This window comes from Lytechinus variegatus, chromosome 1 (genome assembly GCF_018143015.1).
Source record: "Lytechinus variegatus isolate NC3 chromosome 1, Lvar_3.0, whole genome shotgun sequence".
In the NCBI taxonomy this organism is placed as follows: domain Eukaryota; kingdom Metazoa; phylum Echinodermata; class Echinoidea; order Temnopleuroida; family Toxopneustidae; genus Lytechinus; species Lytechinus variegatus.
This window is the reverse complement of record NC_054740.1, coordinates 78,605,168-78,627,494: the sequence shown is the minus strand read 5'-3', so window position 1 is coordinate 78,627,494 and position 22,327 is coordinate 78,605,168. Positions and strand designations below refer to the sequence as shown.

Sequence of the window (22,327 nt, the reverse complement as noted above, 5' to 3'; positions counted from 1 at the left end):
GGTGGTTTCTTGGGTTTTAGCCTTTCTCTTCCTCTTGAGACCACATTCTTTGAATATGACTCATTCATTTTCTTGGAAGTACTATTGCTGCTTTCTTAGTAAGATCCTCCCCTTTCTCCTCATCTTTGATTTCTCTCTCATTTTCTTTTTATCTCTCTGACTCCCACCCCTCTATCATTCTGCCTCCCCCTCAACCCCCTCTCTTTCTTTCTCTCACTCTTCCTCTCTCCTATTTATCTTTAACCTCTTCTTTTTTGTCATTTAATATATTTGAATGTTATACATGTAAAAAGAAAAAAAAACATTTTGGATCCAGTACAATTAGTGGACAATACTGACATTCTATAAAAACTAGCATGATAATGCATTTGTATAGGATCTCTTGCTTATCAAATATGATGTACGTGTTAGCTGCCATGTATGATATGATTAGCACTGGATTGGTTGGATCATGTAGGCCTATTGTATGCCATATGATATAAGACACACTTTTTGATTTCAGCGCTTTGAATACATTTTTCCATTCATTTCTTCACACTTTGTGTATCTCTATTTGTTCTTGAGTTTTAATACGGGGTACACATATCCGTGTTTGGAATGAAGATCAGACAACATTCGATGATGATGCGTTACCATGGTAATTGAGTATCATGTGCTTTATGTCACATGACTGCATTATGATGCATAATTTACAAAATATGTAAGGGGTTTGTTTGTGGAGAGAATTCAGCTGCTCTTTATTATATTTACTTTTGATGTTTTCGAACTCTTGTCTACAGTCTTCTGTAGTAGGCCTACATGTAACCTATTATTTGATGTTGATGTTAAAAGACTGTTATTTGATGTTGCTCTGTGATGTTTCAGTTGAATTTGATACAAAATATGGTATTCCCCCTGGAAAATCACTCAACAATTTCCAAAGGCAGACTTAATTGTTCCTGTTTTGTTATGTGGTTTACTGAGGTAAGTGAGGCTTTTGTTACACCCTACATCAGAGCACTGAACTCACCACCCCTACCCCTATGTGGTTTTTAGGTGGTAGAAGACTTCTCCCCCTACTACACACAATTCTCACTAGTAAGGTTCCTATGAATGATGTTGAGTAACGTACAGTTAGATCAAAGTTTTATATTTGTAATGCAATGAACTTGTGTAGGTTATTTGTGGGCATACAATGTACATGTAATTTGTACTCATTTTGAGGAGGAGTATGTTATTTGTGGCCATATATGTAATCTGTACTCATTTGAAGAGTAGTGCTATCGAGTGGGAAATATAGCACAGGCCTACACATAGAGATACCTTCATGTCTAATAATTTTGCAAGAGCCGATGTCATTGGTCTCACACATTGTGACAATAAATTGATGATGATACATTTGTTACTTCAAATTGTGATCGCTATTGCTCATATATCCACTATTAACATACTCAACCCACTCTGAATTATCTCTTTAGTGCTGGGCTACCTACATGAATTTCAGTGCCTATTGGCTTCAAGGAATTACTTCCTGGGTAAAGAGTGGCAAAATTAGATCAGTGTTTTTTCAAAGGATACTAATGCTATTTGGTGCATTTGAACCTCGAGCCTCGTGATTGAAAGTCTGAGGCCTTATTATCCACTTATTTATAGAATCTCTGACTGTAAAGCATAATACCTTCCTCAGCGTATAAAATGCATGATCCCCCGTCCCTACCCCCCCCTTCCAACATTGAGAAGACGATTCTCCTCAACATCCCTGCACCATTTAAACTACAATATTTCCATGTGAACGTATCTATTCTGGTTGATGCTGCTCTCTCCATCATCACCTTCTTGAACATGTAATCAAACATGAGTGGATTATGAACAGAGGGGCATTGACACCAAGCTTTTCTATTACACAGATGCACTCAATGTTACTGCAGGTGCTGATGTATGTTCCTTTAGAAAAGGGCCAAGTGTTATTGACTTCTAATGTGATTGCTTCCCCTGTGGAAGAGAACATCAAATATTTAAGTATGAGTGTACAGTCCATGTAGCCTACATGGATATGTGAGTTATGTAGCCTAGCTTTCCTGTGCTTTATGCTTGGGAGATGGGCCCTGATAGATATTTAAAACTGAATTTAGTGCAATTTGTACCAAAACCTGAAAATTCTTTGTCAAGAAATATGGGAAAGCGACTCATTTTTTAATGAGTTTGTTTGATGCACAGAGGTACGTGGAGTTTAGATAATACATCCCTTTTTTTGCCCTATCCCCCTCCCTAAACCACTTGTAAACATATGAGCTTTGCAATTTACCTTTGATCTGAAAACCCATATATTATCACCACTGCATCATCTATGATGCAAACCACAGTCACCATACCAGTGGTTACCACAGCCAGGGGTGGAGGAACGATTCACAGGGCGTTGACTCCTAATGTCTGGTGTTAACGTATCATTGGTCAATGCACTTAGAAAGCTTTGCCCTCCTCAGGGCCATTATACCTCCATGTTTCATTTTTGATATGGGAGTAATATATAGCCAGTCGTCATCCATCCTAGTGTGTATTAAGATTAATGCGATACATGCATTGACACATCCTGAATTAGCTGGGGTGTGGAATGTGACTGCTAATACTGTGTACTCACTCATCTTAATTAGCGACAGTCTCCATCAGATATCATGTGTATTATTCATGTTACACCCACTGGTTGTATGTATGTATGTTCCAGCTGGAAGACTTAATGCACCTCTGTGCTATCATTAATATCAATTCAATTAGTCCTCTATTGTTTTCATTAGTGTGTGTCATGATTAGCATTGATTGGGTTTAGGCCTATATGTAATACAACATACAGTTAACAGTCAATGTGGGAAAATCCACATTTCAAGTGTTTGAGCTTGTTTTGTAAAAAGAGCAACCAAATCTTTGTTTTACCATACAGGTATGACCATATAAATTTGCCAGTAATTTTACTAATATAACGTAACTTGACATTTTACTTAGGATAGGCAATGCCTAGTCATATCAAAATATAGTACATAGGCCTGCTGTATTATGATCATGGTTTGAGTCTTTGAGATTGATTTACCAAAGAACAATCATAAATTATCATTGGTTTCTAAAACAAATAGCTCTTATTATTTATCTGCAGGGACACTGTGCAATGGACTTCAATACATAACTGTTCCAAGTGCATCCGTTTTACTCACTTCACTCGCTTGCATCTTGATTTTGCCCCATGAGATTATGTTCTGCCCCTTCATTACAATTCTCTGCCTACATGTATGTGTATTTCTACTACAATCAAGTTTAGAAGTTTGATACGTAAAAGTAACTTGTATAATTATTAAAAAAAGCAGTTGTGGTTAAATTGATTGGCTATTTTTGGCTGATCATATACTTTAATGATTATAGAAATGGATAAGACTCGTTACATAGCTTGCACTTATATATATAAATATTTAATATATATATGCATCATGCAGTGCATGCATTCATTCATACATACTCACTTGATTTATTAAAAGAATACCGGTAGACTGGAATTATCCAGGCCTTATAATTAGTTTTTGTTCGCCTATCAAACTGGATTATGTATCAGTATTATGCTCAGTGTCCGTATGTCTGTCCATTATTCCTTGTAAATGCAATAACTTCAGTTTACCTTAACCTCAGCTCATATAATTTGGTGTGTGTGATGTCAGCATGGATCCCAGGAAATCTTTTGATTTTGAGGTCAAAAGGTCAAAGGTCAAGATCACAGTGACATGTTTTCATCTTACCCTTCTGAAGTCCTTGTAAACGTGATAACTTCAGTTTGACTTAACTTACGCTCATATAATTTGGTGTGTAAGATACTAGCGTAGATCCCAGGAATTCTATTGATTTTGAGGTCAGAAGGTCAAATGTGAAGTCGCCACCTTCCACTTTTCTTGCTTGACCAATAAGTCTATTTTCCGTGTTACAGGCTGGCATATTATGAGATATTCATGTAGTTCCCATCTCACATGTACATGTAAAATTTCCTTAATTCCTTCACACTGCAAAAAATTCTGCATCATTTTCAAATTCCTGTGAAGTTCTCGTATTTTAAACTGGCAGGTTTTTCTTTCGGGGATATTACATGTAATTCACTTTCACCTACACTGGCAAATTACCTAGTTTTCTGATGTAGGTATAATTTCATTTCAGAAAATAACAATATTTTCTGGTCTTGGCAGAATTCCCAATCAGAAAATAAATCCTCACTCTGGTGTCTCACTAAAAATGCTCTACAAAATTGAGAAATGCAAATGGCTCTCATCAAGTTGTTGTGTGTGTGTACTGTTTTAGTGTGGTTTTTTTAGGGGGAGGGGGTAACAATAAGTAATAAAAGATGGCAAAATAAACTCAAGCATTTTTATGTTTTTCTTTATTTTTGGAGACCAGTAAATTTTAGGTTCGGACCAGTAAACAACAATGGTTGAACTGACTATCTACTGGTCTGACATGATCAGGTTGGGCCAGTAGAAAAAAAGGGTTAGTGTGGAGTCCTGGATATTTTCTAATCTTGGTAGAATTCCCGATCAGAAAATACCAGGAATTTTCTTTGACAGAGAGGGTATGAAAGCAGTTAGTGTAAAAGATGAAAAAAGGTAAATGGTTCGTTTCATGACATATTCCATACTCGGTCTTATTACTTTGGATAATACAAAAAATGAAATAAATGTCCTCTTCCATGCGGCTTGCTAAATGTAATCAAATTACACAAAGCGAGCTAAATAAATCTTCCTTGAATGTGTGACACAGCTAAGCTAAGACAATGCCTTTTACATTAATGTCAGTTCAGGGCGTTGGCCTCTGGCGGTGTAAATATATTTTTGGTTGACTAAGCTGCTTCCATCATTCACTAATTATCTTTCACTCTACTGTGTAGCAGACTTTAGTTGGAAATTTAACCAGTGCGTGACAAGGAATAGAAAGATCCTGTCTCCATTTCGTGTCTTCATCATATCATCTTCTGGGTTTTATGTTTACATTGTTTGACCTGCTCTCTCAACATGTATTTATTATGTCTGTGGCAATGCATTATGGAAGGTATGACACAGATGGGGGGGGGGGGGAGCCAAGGGTCGGAGAGTAAGACAACAATCCAGATCAATAGAAAGAAATAGGAAGAGGGTATCAAAGGAGAGAGATACAGGTAGAGAGAGGGAGAGAGTGAAGACATGATGCTGCACATAGACTCTTTTCAAGCTTGATAGAAGAGAAAATCAGAGTATTCTTCTATTTGATATAATTCAATCTGCGTTGTTGATTTCATTTTAAGGAGAATAGATAAATTGTCAAAGATCTATGCATAATATTCTGATTTAGACATAGAATTCTCTTATGGAAGAACACACAATCCCTCTATCTTTCTCTGTCCAGACTTCCCCCTTTTCTATATTTGACATTTTAATATAGATATACATTTTTGTGCTTGGGGCGGGGGGGGGTTCTCCATCATCTTTCTTGATTTTCAGAATTGTTTTCTTGCTGTCTTGAAATATGACCAGATCTGTCGCTTGATATCTCTACTAATTTAGTTCTCATCATTACTTCGATACACAGTATCCTAGGACAGTTTAGCCTTGAGCCATATATATGAATATATGTTGTTTGCGACCACTTTATCTTGATATGAATTTATTCATAAGGTTTATGTGTGAGACAGTCTATTATCTACTACTAGTATCTATTTCTCTGGAGGTGTGTTAATCCCCTTCTGGGTGTTGTTTCTTCATACTTGCTATCAATAACAAGTGCGAGAATTCATGACATATTTGTTCTCGACCAATCAATTTACATTTAATACATCAGCGCAAGTAACAGTAGCTTGTAACTTGCAAGGGGTAAAATGTTTTATGATAGGGCTGTGTCTGTGAATTAAAAAAAAACATTTGTGGTGGTTATTGATATATATGTGTAGTCATGTTGAATGGAAATGCATTTTTAACTTTTTCATTGTGACTGGGTGAATAATACAGTTATCTGAATCTGAATAAAAGTCTTGCTATTTTGGGGCTAAAACTTTAAAATGAATGTTTTTCATATTAATTTTTAGTCCATATAAAAAAAAACTGGCAGTACATAAAATAATAACAAAGTTTTTCCTTTCTATTTTGGAATTGGTGCATTTTGCTTAAATCTATAATTCATGCTTATGTGTACGTCTATTTTTATATCAGGGAATGGAGCTTTGATTAGTGACATTTGACAATCAACTTTTCTTTCCAAACCATATTATATGTACAAGAAACAGCTCTACACCTTTTTCACTTTGTCGTCTATTTTCAATCTTCATGTTTTCGTGGAATTTTATAGGGGCTCTACAAAAATGTGAGGTGGGCTTTAAAAAAAATCTTTGAAAATGTGTGAGAGAGAGCTGATTCTTTTACTTCCTGTGATACAAGAGACGTTGAGAGGTGTTATGGTATCTCTGTGTTTCATATTGCCTTCCATCAGTGGCTTCGCCTCAAGGGTAATATACAAATTCATACAGTTATCTTTAAAGATGAGGGAGGTCAGATTCCTGCAAGTTAACACGCCATACAGGTTAATGAATTCATAGACCCTATGAAGAAGTTTTGATATGGATCAGTACTATTCATCATATGCATTTTCATCTACTCCCGGTGCGGTGTAGGAGAGGACTTTTTACTGTCAAGCAAGATTTCTTTTACTTCTGCAAGATGTAGGTGTCTTGAAAAACATTTCACAATGATAACAAGAGTGGGCGCCTATGTATGTTTTTCACAGAAATATGGCGCAATATAAATGGTGTGGATCATCATTGAGCATGTGAAATATAATCATTCATTTGAATTTTTGAAATTTATTGATGTTGAAATTACTTGGAAAGGTTTTTTTTTCTATCAGTTAATTTGATCACAAAATTTCAAGACACTTTCTTATTGTAAGGCAGCTACTGGAATTAATGTGTCCCTACTTCAAATCTGTCTGTCCTTTTATATGACAGAAAAATCCCTGTAAAACTGAAACTTCAAAACAAAAAGTTGCAACCTTTTTATTTCATACATCATTCTTTCATATATTGTATGCAAAAATTTGCATGATAAATAACTGTGGAAGTCTATCCAGAAAGCTACTACATGTACATGTACCCCTCTTATCAGCAACAAATCCAAATGTTTGATTATTCATAAGCTTTTATGATTTGTACAGTGTATATCATCATGCCATCACAAAATGGACAATTAGCTGAATGCACAAAGATGTTGACAAATGACAATAACATCTGTGGTGAGAGTGTATTTGCTTCCAATTTACATTCTGTGATCAATAAGCTTACTAGTTACTATGCTAACCAGCACCAATCAACAGATTACTCTTGTCTATCATTGATAGATGACCAATGCTATCTGAGACTTTACAAAATTCAGTTGTCAACAAAGCCATGCTGTAGTTTGGACTTCTTTCCTCTATCTTAAATCATATTGATAACCTTATTATTATTTTTTCTTTTGCGCAGACTTATTGAAGACAGACTGAGAGAAATGGGTCAGCAGAACTCAAGGGAGGGAAGCCCATCACCCATCCCTTCAGACTCAGGAGTATCGATGAAGGGATCCTCCTCATTGCAGCTCACCCACAGGGTCCTCTCTCCATCCCCAAAGACACCTGCTTCAAATCCCACCGCTGCCACTAAACCTGACTCTGGATCAGAAGACAAACTCCAACAAGGAACCCCTGTTGCTTACCAAACCTCAACACACTCCTCAGATTTTGCAGAGTACAAGCACAAGCTTGAAAGAAGGAAACGCAAACCTGCTGTAAGTTCTTCAAGTTCTATTCACATGATGAGGGTGTTTGTTTTACCTTCTTTTTCTGTTCCTGATTTTCTAAGGTGTCGAACAAATTATCTATTTATAATATAATATTGAAGTTTTGATGGAGTACATGTTTATTTTTAAGAAAAAATAGACTAGCAGTGAGACAATAAAAGGGTTTGCAAGTGCAGCAAATATATTTTGTAGAATGCACAAAGTAATGTTACACTAGACAATCCTTTTATGACTTCGGCAATACAATTCAAATCTATTATTAAACCTTCTGTTTGTAATAAATGAAATACAGCTGTGGGCAAAATGTTGGAAAGCTAGTATTTTGTTCTATTTTTCTGATATGATTTGTGGCTTCTGTGGCTGAAATATAGAATCATTTTTCATCTATTGCCATGAGGTAGCATTCATTTCGAATATGGTGCCTTCCAACTTTCTTATTATTGAAGTGTCCATAGCTCTCATATAAATCATCATAAATAGCAGGCTAAATATGTGCCTACAAGTTTTGTCCATTGCTGTCTGTGCTTTTGCATTGTCAAAATTGATAACGTGCAGGAATGGCCTGAATTTGTGTTTCTATCAAATCAATAAAACCTAATATAAGTGAGTTAGATTTTTCCATTGTGTTCCTCATTCAAATTTTTTTATCATTAATGTGATATTGTATTCATAGAATATAGCTTCAAAGCAAAACTTTTCTTTTTTCATCCTAGATTGAGAATCAGGACACATCTATCAAGGTAGCAAAGACAGCCAGTGAGAGTGAGGGAAGGTTTGACTCTGATAGCTCCAAGCAGACTTCCTCGGGAAACTCCTCAGCAAATGAACCCGTGGCTACTGAAATTAGTCATACTGCAAGTGTGCCAGTTTCAACTGACCAAAAAGATAGTAGAAAGCAAGATGTAATCATCCAACACCGGGATGTGATTGTCACACCTCGCAGTCAGTCTCAGCGTTCTTCAGAAGCCTTTCATGGGGCCTGTGGAGAAGAAGCAATGGACTTATCAGTTCGACCTACAAAAGACTCTTTATGGAAGGACTTGGGCATGAGCATGTAGGTCAGAGAAAAATGTCTTTAGCTAATGATAGGGATCCTTCACATCCAACTTATCAATCCACCTTGAGAAGGGAAAGAGGTACTGGTTATGTAGGTGTGTACGACAGTTCAGACCTCTCTGATGGAAGTCAACAATGTGTATCCCCACAGCCTAGTTTGAACAATAACAAAGTACCCTCAAATGACTCTGGGTCAGACTTTGATAGCTGTTCAGGGTCCCCAATGGGGACCTTGCAGCAGGATGGGCAAGGCAGGGAAGATATGGAGAATGCAATGAACTCTCCCAGGTCTGGAACCAACATGGGTGGAATAGAGTCCATTGTCCAGAGGCTGCATCAGGTAAAGTCAGAGACGCCCTCAAGATCTGATAGTGAGGATGAAAGCGACTACTATGCCGTCACCTTCAAGGATCTCATTGCCCGTACAATCTCAAGATGTGACCGGTATGGTAAGGCACAGCAACGTGGTAAACGGAAGCGAACACCAAGGACATCTTCAGAGCTCAGTGCGGCAAGAAAAGAGGAAATTATGGCAACCAAGAAACTTCTTGAGAGAGTCAGTAAAAACAAAAGGGACAAATTTAAGTTAACTATTAATTGCAGTACTGATGGAAGTGAACATGTCAGGAATGCTGCTGCTTCAGAAGCAATTGCAACCTTGGTGCGCAGTGTTTGGCACAAGGAAAATCCAAAGCCAATAGGACAGGTGATAAAAGAAATGGTTGCAAAGCGATTAGCAGACCAAGAAGGAGAAGAGAATGACCCTAGAACCCTTGGACAATCTAAGCGAAAAGGACCTATGACAATCAAGGATATCTTGAATAGTAGGAGCGATAATGTAGTGGAAGAATATAATAGAAGTGCTAAAATTGATGAAGATGGTGATGAACTACTAGTAGTTTCTGATGGCGGTGATGAGAAAGAAGGAAGGGAGGATGAAGCAGACCTTGCCATGTCTGCTGCAGAGACTCTCAGAAAAATGGCCAAGAGCAATGAGCAATGTGATGAAAACTGTGCAGAACCTGTGCCAGATGGCCAACAGATTCGCCGGGAATCTGCAGTCTCTGAGAAAGCCATTGACATTAAAACCAAAGCATCCAAGGAAAGAGATGGTCATGATGTTGAATCTGATGAAGAGGATCTATCCCTGGATCATGAGCAACGAAAAAGGGCAAAGAGAAGAAGCCGGAAGAAGAAGCGTAGATGGGCGAGGATGTTTGAGAAAGGAGTAAAGATTAATGAAGACGAGACTATGTCTAGTGTTCCTGGACAAAAGATGCTTAGCCAGATGCATGTAGGTCAGAAAGTGGGTGTCACTGACAGCAGAGAAAGTATGGGTCTACCTGTTACCGAGAAAGACACAGAGACTCAAGCACCTGCACCTAAACATGAGGTAACACAGTGGCCTGCAGAAGCTGTTAAGATGAAGGGTTCTGTTGCGCAGAATGTAGTTCAGATGTCAGGCGATGTGGGAATGGGAACAATGAGAGCCCTTGTGGAAAATATTCATGATGAGGATGAAGAGGTAGGGGGTGTCATGGAAACCAAGGAAATTCCTCGCCCCTGTAAAGAACGTGCAGCCAGTCCCAAGAGGACGCTGCCAGAGGGTATTCCAGCTCCAAAGAAGGAGCCTCCAAAACCTGTAGTAATTTCTCATAGCATTTCTCAAATCCTTGAACAGAAAGGTTCCTCCAGCTCTGTAGATAATAGAAGCAGGTGTATAAGTAGAAGCAACAGTGTGATATCAGCAACGCACAGTCCAGTTCAGTTAGAACCAAACACAGCCTATGAATCCTCAAGTAGCGACCAGGGAGCGATGGGTCCAAGAGGGCCGGGTAATTCAAGTCCTGTCGTAGGGCTGACAAGAAGAGATGAAAAGATGGGCGAAGATAGTGCAGGAGAAGGAGGGCAAGGTGAGGTGAAGTCAATGAGTACCGCTACCGAGTTCCTTATCCGGATTGCCCTGATGCAGAATGATGGAAATAGACAAGGTGCTGTAGAAACTAAATAACAACATACCTTCTTGGTATCGCAAGACTCTTATTGTTTGATGTAATATCGCTTTATCTGATTACACTTAGGATCCTTCTACCTGGGTTAGGGAGAAATAGCCAAGTTTTGGCATTCATTCAGTCATGCTTCCCTTTGTGCTAAGATATTTTGTGAAATGTATTTTGAAAAATATTAATATAAAGTTAATAAAATCATGTTTACCAAGAAATTGGGCGCTACATCAGTTTGATAATGACTTTTAAAATCTGTGTGACGACAGATTGGAATATTATTCTTTACATAGAGAACAGCTAAATGTTCGTGGGATATATCTTAAAAGTTAGTTCCCTTTTTCCTAGATACTGAGGAATTCTTTTTCCCACCATTGGAAACCAGCTTTGGTTTCAGTCATTTTCAAGAAAAATGACTTGTATGAAAACAGAGTAACAGAAAACTTGATTAGGAGTTTTGCTAAGTGACATACACTGTGCTGAGGACTCAAGATTGGAGAATAACATATTTTCACATGACAAAGGATGCCTATCAAACCTTTTTTGAAACCAGAACAAAGTAAAATGCTCTATCTAGAGTGGATGACATATTGTAAGTGCTTCATTTGTTCTGAATCTAGGATGACACTTTTATTCAATAGAAATGTTCTCAATTTTCAGTGAAGACTTGGTAGGTGTCCTTTGTTATGTGACCTTACATTACTCTCTTTTCTTGAATCTGCCATAAGCTGTTCAGCAATAACTCCCTCTTATGGAAAGAGAAACAGTAACTCATAGATGACATTTGATATCCATAATATTGCTGTATTTGAGAATCTTTACTATTGGATGTCAAGAAAAAAACTTTAACCGTCCTGGTTTTCAGTTTAGCTCTACATATTGTGACTGTGGAAGAAGATTTTTTTCTAAATTGAAACAATTCGAATATTTATTTTGATGGTAAATTCATTGCAGAAGTTCAGGAGCCTTAGAAAAAATATCATCTGTATAAAGTATAAAAATTTCAATGCTCATGCTTTCTTGTGGCTTTAGTAAGGTAAATAAATACAATTAGAAGTGTGTACTTAAAATATCAGGATGAATCTCAAATCCAAAGAAAAAAAGAAGCCTTTGACCTTTTTTTAGCAAGTCAAATGGAAAAGAATGCAGGAGAAAAGGAGGTGAATTTTGTAAATTATGTAATATTTTTTCTTGAAAGTTTGACTTGCTGATGATTGCATTAGTTGATGAAGATAAGATGAATGAATGCCTTATATGGTTGTGGTTTATTTCAATCATGACTTTACCTTATTAAGTATTTTGTAAATAATTAATAAAAAACAAACAAAAGAAATCACTGTAGTGTACAAAGTGTATCTTAAGAAAAATCACACAGATATACCAAAGAGATTGTGTATGCAGAATGTCACATGATCAAGTATTGTCATATAATTGGTAGGTGTCACATGTAGTATTTTGTAATGTGATTCATCATATGATCAAGTTGTCTTGTTTGATTAGATTGCCATGGGTTATGCATTGTTATTAAAAATGATTGAGGTTATTTCTATATCAAATTTGTCACATCAATATTTCATGTAAGTCACACAATCATAATAGATGTCCAGTCTCCACTTATAATTTTCTTTGACATTGGAAACATACCTTTCTGTTCATGTGATTGACATTAAATTGATTTTTTCATTCATATGTCATCAGTAGTGGACGTATACCATATGCTTTTGTAAAGCGATACGTTTTTAATATTTTGCAAGATTTGTATTTTGTTGCTAAACAGTATTATTTGTTGCTCTTATTGGACTTTCAGAGGGTGCTTTCTATGTCCCATTATGCTCACAATGCTGTCCAAATGTCTCGTAGATCAAGGGGAGTTCTTTTTGTCAGATTTCATGCCTTTTATTCCATCATCTTATCACAGCACTATGCACGCCATATGTAATTACATTGTTAGGAGTTCATGTGGGTTGACAATTCAAAACGAACAGCAGATTCAATAAGACATCAGGGGTTTGTTGCAGAAAGAGTTGCGTTTAAACGCAAGTCCCGAATGCGGGTGCTTCATTGGCTGAAAATCAAGTTGCGCAAGATTATTTGAGTTGCGTTTAATTGCAACCCTTTCTGCAATGGGCCCCTGGACCCTGTTGCATAAAACTGCTGTTATGGTAAGTTTGCAATCCAAAGGTAACTTCCATGGTAAAAGTGCTCATCAGCCAATCAACATCAAGGATTCCTTTAAAGATACCATTGGATAGCCAAATACCATGATAACAGTATTCCAGTAACTCTTATGCAATGGGGTCCAGGTGGAATATTTACTGTTAATGTTTATTATTCCACTGATTCCCTTAAGTCACAATTAGTTGGTAAGGATAAGGACTGTGCTAGCTCAAGGTGTTACACCACTTTCCTATGGTCGAGATTGAATGTGGTTTTCATTTTTAGATTGGCTATATTTTTTTTTTGTATCAACACTGTTACATAGTTTTGGGAAAAATATGCAAGTTTGAATTAATTATTACAAGGTTTGATAAAAAAATTGCTGATTTGCAGTTTAAGATGTTTTTTTCACCCCCCCCCCCCATTGCATTGCTTACAATAAGGAGTGAGTGATGACAAGCTTAAGGCCTGGGGCCATTTCATAAAGCTGTTCGTAAGTTAAGAGCGACTTTAAGAACGACTGGTGATCCTTTCTTACGCGCTAAACCATTGCTAATAAGTATACCATTGATCATAAAAAAAGGATCACCAGTCGTTCTTAAAGTCGCTCTTAACTTACGAACAGCTTTATGAAACACCTACCAGGTCACACCGCCTGAGTGTTATTGGAGCGGTTGTGAGGCGGTATGGAGAGAGGGTCTCATTTCGCTCACAAAATTGGGGGAAAATTTGAGAAATTATGTTTTTTTTTTCTCTCCGCTCCACGACCACTCCAACAACACTCGGGCGGTGTGACCAGGCCTTTAGGTTTGATTAAGGAATGTCCTAACTGATTGCACTGTGAATATTATTGATGTCTTCAGTACAATATTCTCTTTAACCATGTAACATGCGTAGTAGCTGCTAAGCCAGCTTCTAGGATAAGCGAAAATGATTTTAAAAATCTCCATGGGGATGGGGGACACACTTTACTTTTATTGGTTCAGGGCAATGTTGTATCAAGTTACTCTTTGGACTAAATTTCTAGTCTGGTGTTCTAGTCTGAGTGCTATGTTATGGAGTAGTCCTTTATGCAAGTGATATGATCATGTAGCCATGTTATTGATGAATACATTCTATATATGTATGTACAGTTGAAAGTGGAAATATTGTTGAAGGAAGGAATCATCTTGTACAGTGCACATTGTAAACATTTGGTGCTGTTTCAGACTTTGAATCAATGCAAAGTTAGTATGGAGAATTTTTGATGCTGTGAATTCTTTAATAGTCTTGTACCAATTTAGAGATGCTTTTTTTTGGTTTCATTCAAATGATGCCAATTAGACATGTAAATTATAATCTTGGTTTTCGTCATCAGCAGGCAGGGATTCATTTTTTTTTCTAGACCATCTTATTTTATTGGCTATTTGTGCACTTGTTCTTAATTATGTACTGAATTTTCTCCATAGAAGCCAGTTTTCATTATTCTTAAATCATTCTTCACCATTTCATTACTTTATGTGGTGTTTCACATGGAATTAAATGTAATTGAATTAGAATTCAGGCTAAAGATACAATGCGGACATGGTATTCAACATGCAATCTCGTTGATTACTGGGCAGTTTTTGTGCTCATTCGTTACCAATGTGGCGATACTCCCAGATCTGCATTTGAAAGTTATGTTTTAAGAATAATTTCCATTCAAATATTTTTGAACAAATTACTTGGGTGGCACAGGCCACCTCGACAAGGATGTAAGTTTTAACATGTCTGATCATGGACCTATCATGGTCTGATACAACTACAAAAGAACCCCTTTTTTACATCAAAGTATTTGACGACCATTTACTTCATAGGATGTAAAGAGTTGAAAGTAATATTTCATCCAATTGATAGGGCTCTTTTAACAATTACCTCTAATCAATTGATTTGAATTAATTGATTGCAAAGCTGGATAGCATATTAGATTTTAACAGATATTGCAAGATCATCGTTCCCAACCAGTCTTGAATTACACTGGCTTCATTTTAATTAAAGAATGATTTTTAAATTTTGTATGGGCCTTTTCACACATGAATCTTGAATGATGATTGCAATTCGTCTTTAGAATCATCAGAACTTTCACACGGGAATTTTGTACTGTAACTTGAGTGAAACTTAACTGGAATTCAACTCCAGAGTAGAATTTGAATTCGTGATTGAGATTAGCATTCGTGATTTTAATTTGGTTTCACACATGCATGCTTAAACTTTGTCATTAGCCTTATTTTTCATTGGAATCATTCAAATTACAATTTTTTTACTGTGTGAAAGGGCGGTACAAAACCCTAACATGTCATAACTTGGCTCCGAGGTATAATCTGGCTCATGTAATTGTGTCAGTTTGTCTTTTTGTGCCTGGTTTTCTCCACGGCAGGTCCTGAATCACTGAAATTTAGGACATGAAAAAAATTGATTCATTTAAGTGCTTATGCCCTAATGGGAAAAGCATACTATAAGTAACACAAATATGATAAGAACAATTGTATCTTTTATGTTGCAGACCTTGGTTGCCTTTGCTCTTAGTTGTAATATTCCTAAATTGTCTTGTTCAGGAGCTTTTGATTTAACAACTCCATTCATGTTGGAGTGATTTCTTCAAACAATATTTTATTTGAAAATAAAGTATATCACAGTCTTGTTGGTAAATATTAATTACAACTAGGGCTTGGATAGTAATGATTCTGAAGATGAAAATAATTTGTATAGCACCATTTATCTGTGAGTCATTCAAAGGTGCAGGCCCCCACAGTATGTCATTCTATTCACAAAAGGCGGTTTCAAACCGCCTCGATCACAAGAATCCCCGTTAAATTACGAGAACTTTTTAAGGCTAAAAAATACCCGTTAATTATTCCTGCATTCACACCGCCCCGAAACACATCCTTCGGGATAAGTTCCCGAAGTTACGAGCATGCGCAGTGTGGTCTGATAAGCAGGCAAGGCGGGAGATTCAAAATCACTAGCCCAGCAGCCACCCACGCCGCGCCCAACGACACGCTGGGATAAAAGTTCCCGTAATTTGCTTTCACATCGCCAAAATACCTGCGACCTTGGAAAAATCCCCACGAAAGTTCTCGTAATTTCGCCAAGTACCTACTATTTAGCGGGTATTTTCTTTCGGGGAGATTACGCGTAGTTTGCTTTCACATTACCAAAATACCTGGTATTTTCTGATTGGGGTAAATTTCCCGATCAGAGAATACCTGGAACTGGCGAACTTCGAGGCGGTCTGAAACCACCTACTGATGAAGATAGATCCTTAGTTTAGAATTTAGCACATGGACATTATTCAGGTCACAGTACATGTATACACAGTATTTTTGCTATTTCTTGCATCAGGATCGAGAAATTTATTTATTTGATATGCCATTCAGTGATAAATTATGTAAGAAGAGATAGGAATTCATGCAATATAGGAATTTAGTTAGACTTTTACCCATTATAAAGAATTGCTTTTGTTGGATAATCTTCCACTTATTTTGGTGCTTATGTTCCATCTCTGTTCCTTATCAAGCATTAATAAGATAATGAGGTCAAAGATCGACATATTTGAGAATTTCATGTACTTGGAATTAAAGGAATGCATTCTTGGCAATTTGTCTCAGAAATTTATTTATAACTTTGTAACTTGCATTAGAAGTGCACTGTACCTACATTTTCTGAAATATGTTATGCAGGAAATAAGCTCTCTTTTCTATTTATTGTATATTTATGTTTAATATGGAAGATGTGTATGAAGAATAATTTGTTTTCTCCTTATGTGCCCACATTTCTTTACAAGTTGAACTGTCTGATTTTGACATTTAAGACATTGGTTTAGAATATTACTTTATGTATTTTCGTTCCATTTCTTAACTTGCTATTCTCTATATCTTTGTATCTAATTCCCTCTATCTTCTTCTTTTCTTTTTCCATCCTTCTCAGCCATTCCACTTCTCTCTTTTCATTTGTTCACAATCTTCATCTGTCTTTCTTCTTTTAATAATTAGATGTGTTCTATTCATTTAACAGTATTGAAGCTCTCAGAGTCATTGCAAAGTACAAACTTAAGTTAAAATTGAAACTTACCATGCATAAGACTGTGACCAGTTAAAAAAACCTTTTTTACCAAACATTGAGGGGGAAATAACAGTAGTTATTCAAACAGAAAATTTGTAAATTTAAGTCTATTGAGAGTAATGAACATGTATGAATATAAACATGTACATGTAATTTAGCTATGTATACAATACTACCATGTTTATAATTGGCTGCCACTAGTCAATGTGAAGAGTGCCACCTGTGTAGGATCTTACTTGGCTATGACTAATCAATGTGACTAGTGTCACCCATTATACAGGTCGTGACCTGGCTATGACTAATCATTGTGACCAGTGTTACTCATTATACAGGTTGTGACTTGCCTGACTAGTCAAAGTGAGCAGTGCCACTGTGTATTACAGAAATTTGGCTGCCATCTTTTACTTGGTTGTGACTAATCAATTTGAATGGTGCCACCCATGTACAGGTTGTGACTTGTCTGCCACTAGTCAACATGATCATGTGATTTGTTACATGGCTGTGACTAGCTAGTCAATGTGACCAGTGCCACTGTGTATTACTTACAAATACTTGGTTGTTCCTGCTTCTTGGCTGTGGCTTATTAATCTGAATGGTACCACCCATTATACAGGTGGTGACTTGGCTGCCACGAGTCAAAGTGAGCCGTGCCACTTACATGCATGTTGGTTTTGACTAGTCGATATGATTGGTGCCATCTTGTATCACTATTGTTGAGTATAAGAATTGAGCTTCATGATGGTATTGATAGTATATAGTGTACAATCATTATGTAAAAGTTGTGGATGTTGTCTACCATATGGTCCCTCTAGCTTCAACTTTGTCAATCAAATTCTACTTATTAGTAATTCATTACTTTATTTGACATTCAAATCAATCAAAACAAAGGAATACAATCATAAAAGAAAAAAGACACAGACTTTATAAGAAGAGGTCCTGAAGGGGTACATTGCAGAAAGAGATGTATTAATCTCAACGTTGTCTATTACCTTTTATTTTTGAAGAGTGGGGTTGTATTATACAACATGCACAATATTAATTGTGCACTATCAGTGCTGATTGTGCATGTTCAGTAGGCCCTAGTTTTCAAATAGTAAAATCTTCTTTAAGAAATTATTATTAAAATTGCTAAGTTCAGCTCACAAGATATGTGAAGTGTGAATGAAATTCTGTTATTTTGATGGTAAGGTCACTTAAGAAAAATTAAGAGCAACCTAATGATTTTCAACGTTCGTATATATGACGATGATCATTTTAAAGATTGATAAAGTTATAAATGTTGTACTACATTGGTGTTCAATTTCTATTTGGATCATTATCATTACAAAATATCCATACTGATTCTAGGCAGATTGTTGAAGATGATCAGCCGGTTGATTGTTACCTGATATGGCAACAGGTCATGCTGTTACATATACATCGGTATATATTCTAATTTTGGACATCAGTCTGGCTGGTTTCATTACATACTCAGAGGAGGACTATGAAGCCAGTATCCAGTAAAAACTCCCCATGTTCCTTGTCAGAATTGGACGATTTTAAGAAAAGTGATCTATATTATTTATCTTAAATATTCACATAACCAGTATTATTTGGGGGATATCACCCACCCACCTTCTCTATTGCTTTGCTTCACATTTGTGTAACAATAACATGATTTGGGGTCAGTGATAACCATAGTACTCATGTTGACTTTATATAGACATGGGCACTGTACAGAGAAATTAATGTATGCGACCAGTGTGTCGGCCTGACAATATCAGCTGTTTTTTTTTTTTATTAAAGAATCATAATTATATATGAGGGCATTTGAAGAGCGATCTTTTGTAGTGGACCAATCTTCTAAACTCTATCTGTACCATGACAAACATTTGAAAACTCAACGAATTTTCTTCATCTTAATACAATGGCACATTGCCCCAATGAAATTTTATCACATTTTGAAGAGCTCTTCCTTTTCCAGCTCTTTTGAAATTTCAGGACATTTCTGCCGATGTTGAGTGGAAAAGATAAGATACCTTGAAATTCGCCGTGAACAGGTGTCATTTGTCCTGTATCCTCTTTTTATCAGAAAGATGCGGAAGAGCTGGCATGTGAATCCTAGAAAGATGAGGTCTAATCACGTTTGGAACCCATTGATAACTGAAGTCTGTGATTCCCATAGACTTTGTACAGGAACTCACCTGGTTCCAGTATGCAACAGTCGATTTCTGTGATGTATTTTAACCTACGATGTCACCAGTTTCTTTCAAATGGTATTTTTCTAGTCCAGATATCATGGAAGTTGTTTGTAATTTTGAGTTCTATAAGTGTAGGGTATTATGTACATAATGTGACGGCAAGAATTCAGAACGATAGATCAAACACCCATACACCATGAAAAGACATATGTGGGACTACATCGCGTGTCCTTTACAACATCTAAATTCATGGGTCATTGGTGAGATATTCATGATGGTAAACAAAAACAAAAAATGAGTATTATGTTGTCTTCTGTTTCAATTTTTGCCATCTTGCCTTTAAAGATTTATGATCGTTACTAATAAATGAGACAGAATCTTGTTCTGCTAAGTCTCTTGAACTGTGCTTGGATACGTGTGTTTTGGAGCATTTGTTGTTGGTTTTATTGACAGGTGGAAGACTTCTTGGAGGGGGTGTGTTGAGAAACTAGAGGCGCAAGTGCAGGATAACCTAGGTCACAGTGATGTTCCGGGTGACCTTAACATTTAAGTGGAATCTTGATGAAATTTAAAGGAGCTGAAAGGAGATTGACATTACATCAATTTTGCAATAGTTGAGATAGAAGAGTGGGGAAGAGAAAGCAAGATGGAAGGACAGAGAGAGAGAGAAATAGGGATAGAGAAAGAAAGAGCAAGATGAATCAATGAGACAGAGACAGATGGAGGGGGGGGGGATCTATTTTCAATACAAGAAGAAATATGTGTGAGGAATTAGACAAACTAAGATTATAGCATGTCAGAGCACCCATAGATTTCCTACAGATGAAATTACAGCAGTTATCCAAATTTCATTTAAAAAATGTTCACAAAGAAACGATGCTTAAAGGACAAGTCCACCCCAACAAAAACTTGATTTGAATAAAAAGAGAAAAATTCAACAAGCATAACACTGAAAATTTCATCAAAATCGGATGTAAAATAAGAAAGTTGTGACATTTTAAAGTTTCGCTTATTTTTAAAAACATAGTTATATGAACGAGCCAGTTACATCCAAATGAGAGAGTCGATGATGTCACTCACTCACTATTTCTTTTGTTTTTTATTGTTTGAATTATGAAATATTTAGATTTTCTTGTCATTGTCATGTGAAATGAAGTTTCATTCCACCCTGAACACGTGGAATTCCATTATTTTAACATTTTGTGCTTCAGGCAAGGAGATCCTAATCGTCAAATTCGTAAAAATTGAAATATTGTATAATGCAAACAATAAAAAACAAAAGAAAAAGTGAGTGAGTGACATCATCGACTCTCTCATTTGGATGTAACTGGCTCGTTCACATAACTATTTTGTTAGAAATAAGCGAAAGTTTGAAATGTTATAACTTTCTTATTTTACATCCGATTTTGATGAAATTTTCAGCATTGTGCTAGTTTGATTTTTCTTTTTTTATTCAAATCAACATTTTTCCCGGGTGGACTTGACCTTTAATTGAATTGCTACCTCATGTTATGTCACCAAACACATACTATTCAATATCAGGAAATAAAGCACTATCAAAAAATCACCAGTCTGTTGCAGAAATTAAATAATTTTATTGGAAGGACTTGCATTTTTCATATAAAGTTGGAGCTTTAGCCTTGTCTAGTTACACTAGGTCCAGTCACTAACGTTTTCATTCATTGACTGCAATACAAAGCATTACAAACTGATTGAATCAACTGATTACATGACTCAGATATGTTGCATGAGTCAATAAAGGCAAGAACAGACATAATTGAATATATCATGGGACAGTCTCTAAAGAGGTCATTATGAGATACGTTTGATAATCACTGTAATTATCAACGAGTTGATTTTAATAATGTCATCAATGATGTTTACTGTTATGACAAAGATTACTTTCACAGGGCAGTGGTAAATGTTTGTGCAAAAATGGCACTATTATAATGCTTTTCACATTGCATTTCCTTAACCCTATACTACCTTTTTTTTTATTCACACTGTCTTTCTTAACCCCATACTATCCGCTTAGCCGAGGGTAACGCCTGAACCAACGGACTATCCCACAGCTCATGAATATCGATGATTTTACCATACAGAGCGTGATTAACATGCAATTTCGACTTGGCTATTGCTTAGCCTCACTTTTCCTTAGCCCAGTTTCGTTTCACACTGCATCTCTTAGCACCACAATTGTGGTGCTAGCATCACAATAAGCCGGCTAACCTTGCTTTTTTGCAGGGCCAGATAGTACTGTACTATTTACCATGCTAGCCCACTTTGCTAAAACGAAGTGGGCTAAGCTTAACCCTGGGAAATTGGTGGGGCTAAGGGGGGGGGGGAGGGCTTAGCCCCACCAATTTCCCAGGGTTGAGGAAGAAAAGTACAATGTGAAAAGCATATTAAAAAAATCCATTAATATTACTTTTCCAATAGCACATTTATATCTTAGTATTATCAAACTACTAGTACTCATAAGACATGACTTTTAAAATCATGCTAAATTTAAATTTACAATAGAAACAAATTGGATTTATCTTATCAATAAACATATTGATTACAATTAATAAATTATTTCATATTAATTTGATTAATAAATTATTTCATATAAATTATCAAAGAAGACATAGTTTATCAAATACTGCAGGTCTGTGGAGGGGGTTCTTGAAAACTCTATGCATGGTTACCATAGAGAGATGGCGATTGACTGGACAGCAGCTACATGCAAATATCCTTTAAGTATGCAGACCTGTACAAGATATACGTAGGTATATAGATAGTATGTGACTTTAAGTAGACTGCATGTGGCTCTGTCATTTGGAATTCATGTACACAAATAAAATGACATAATGTACATGTTCATCTTATATGATGTATACATATACATTTTGCCAAGTATACAGACATGCAGTACAGAGATGTTTGCTGTTGAGGAGCATCATTTAACATGATTTAATCAACAAGAAACACAAAAACTTCATTCAATGTAGACTCAAATATTCAAATATGATTGTGCATGTATCATGAGCAGCATTCGTCAAAGCCGGAT

General features: G+C 36.3%; 1 pseudogene; it reads left to right on the top strand.

The window, feature by feature from the left end:
- Window positions 1-12,171, top strand: part of LOC121424199 — a 51,348-nt pseudogene extending 39,177 nt beyond the window's left edge.
- The last annotated feature ends 10,156 nt before the right edge of the window (window positions 12,172-22,327 follow it).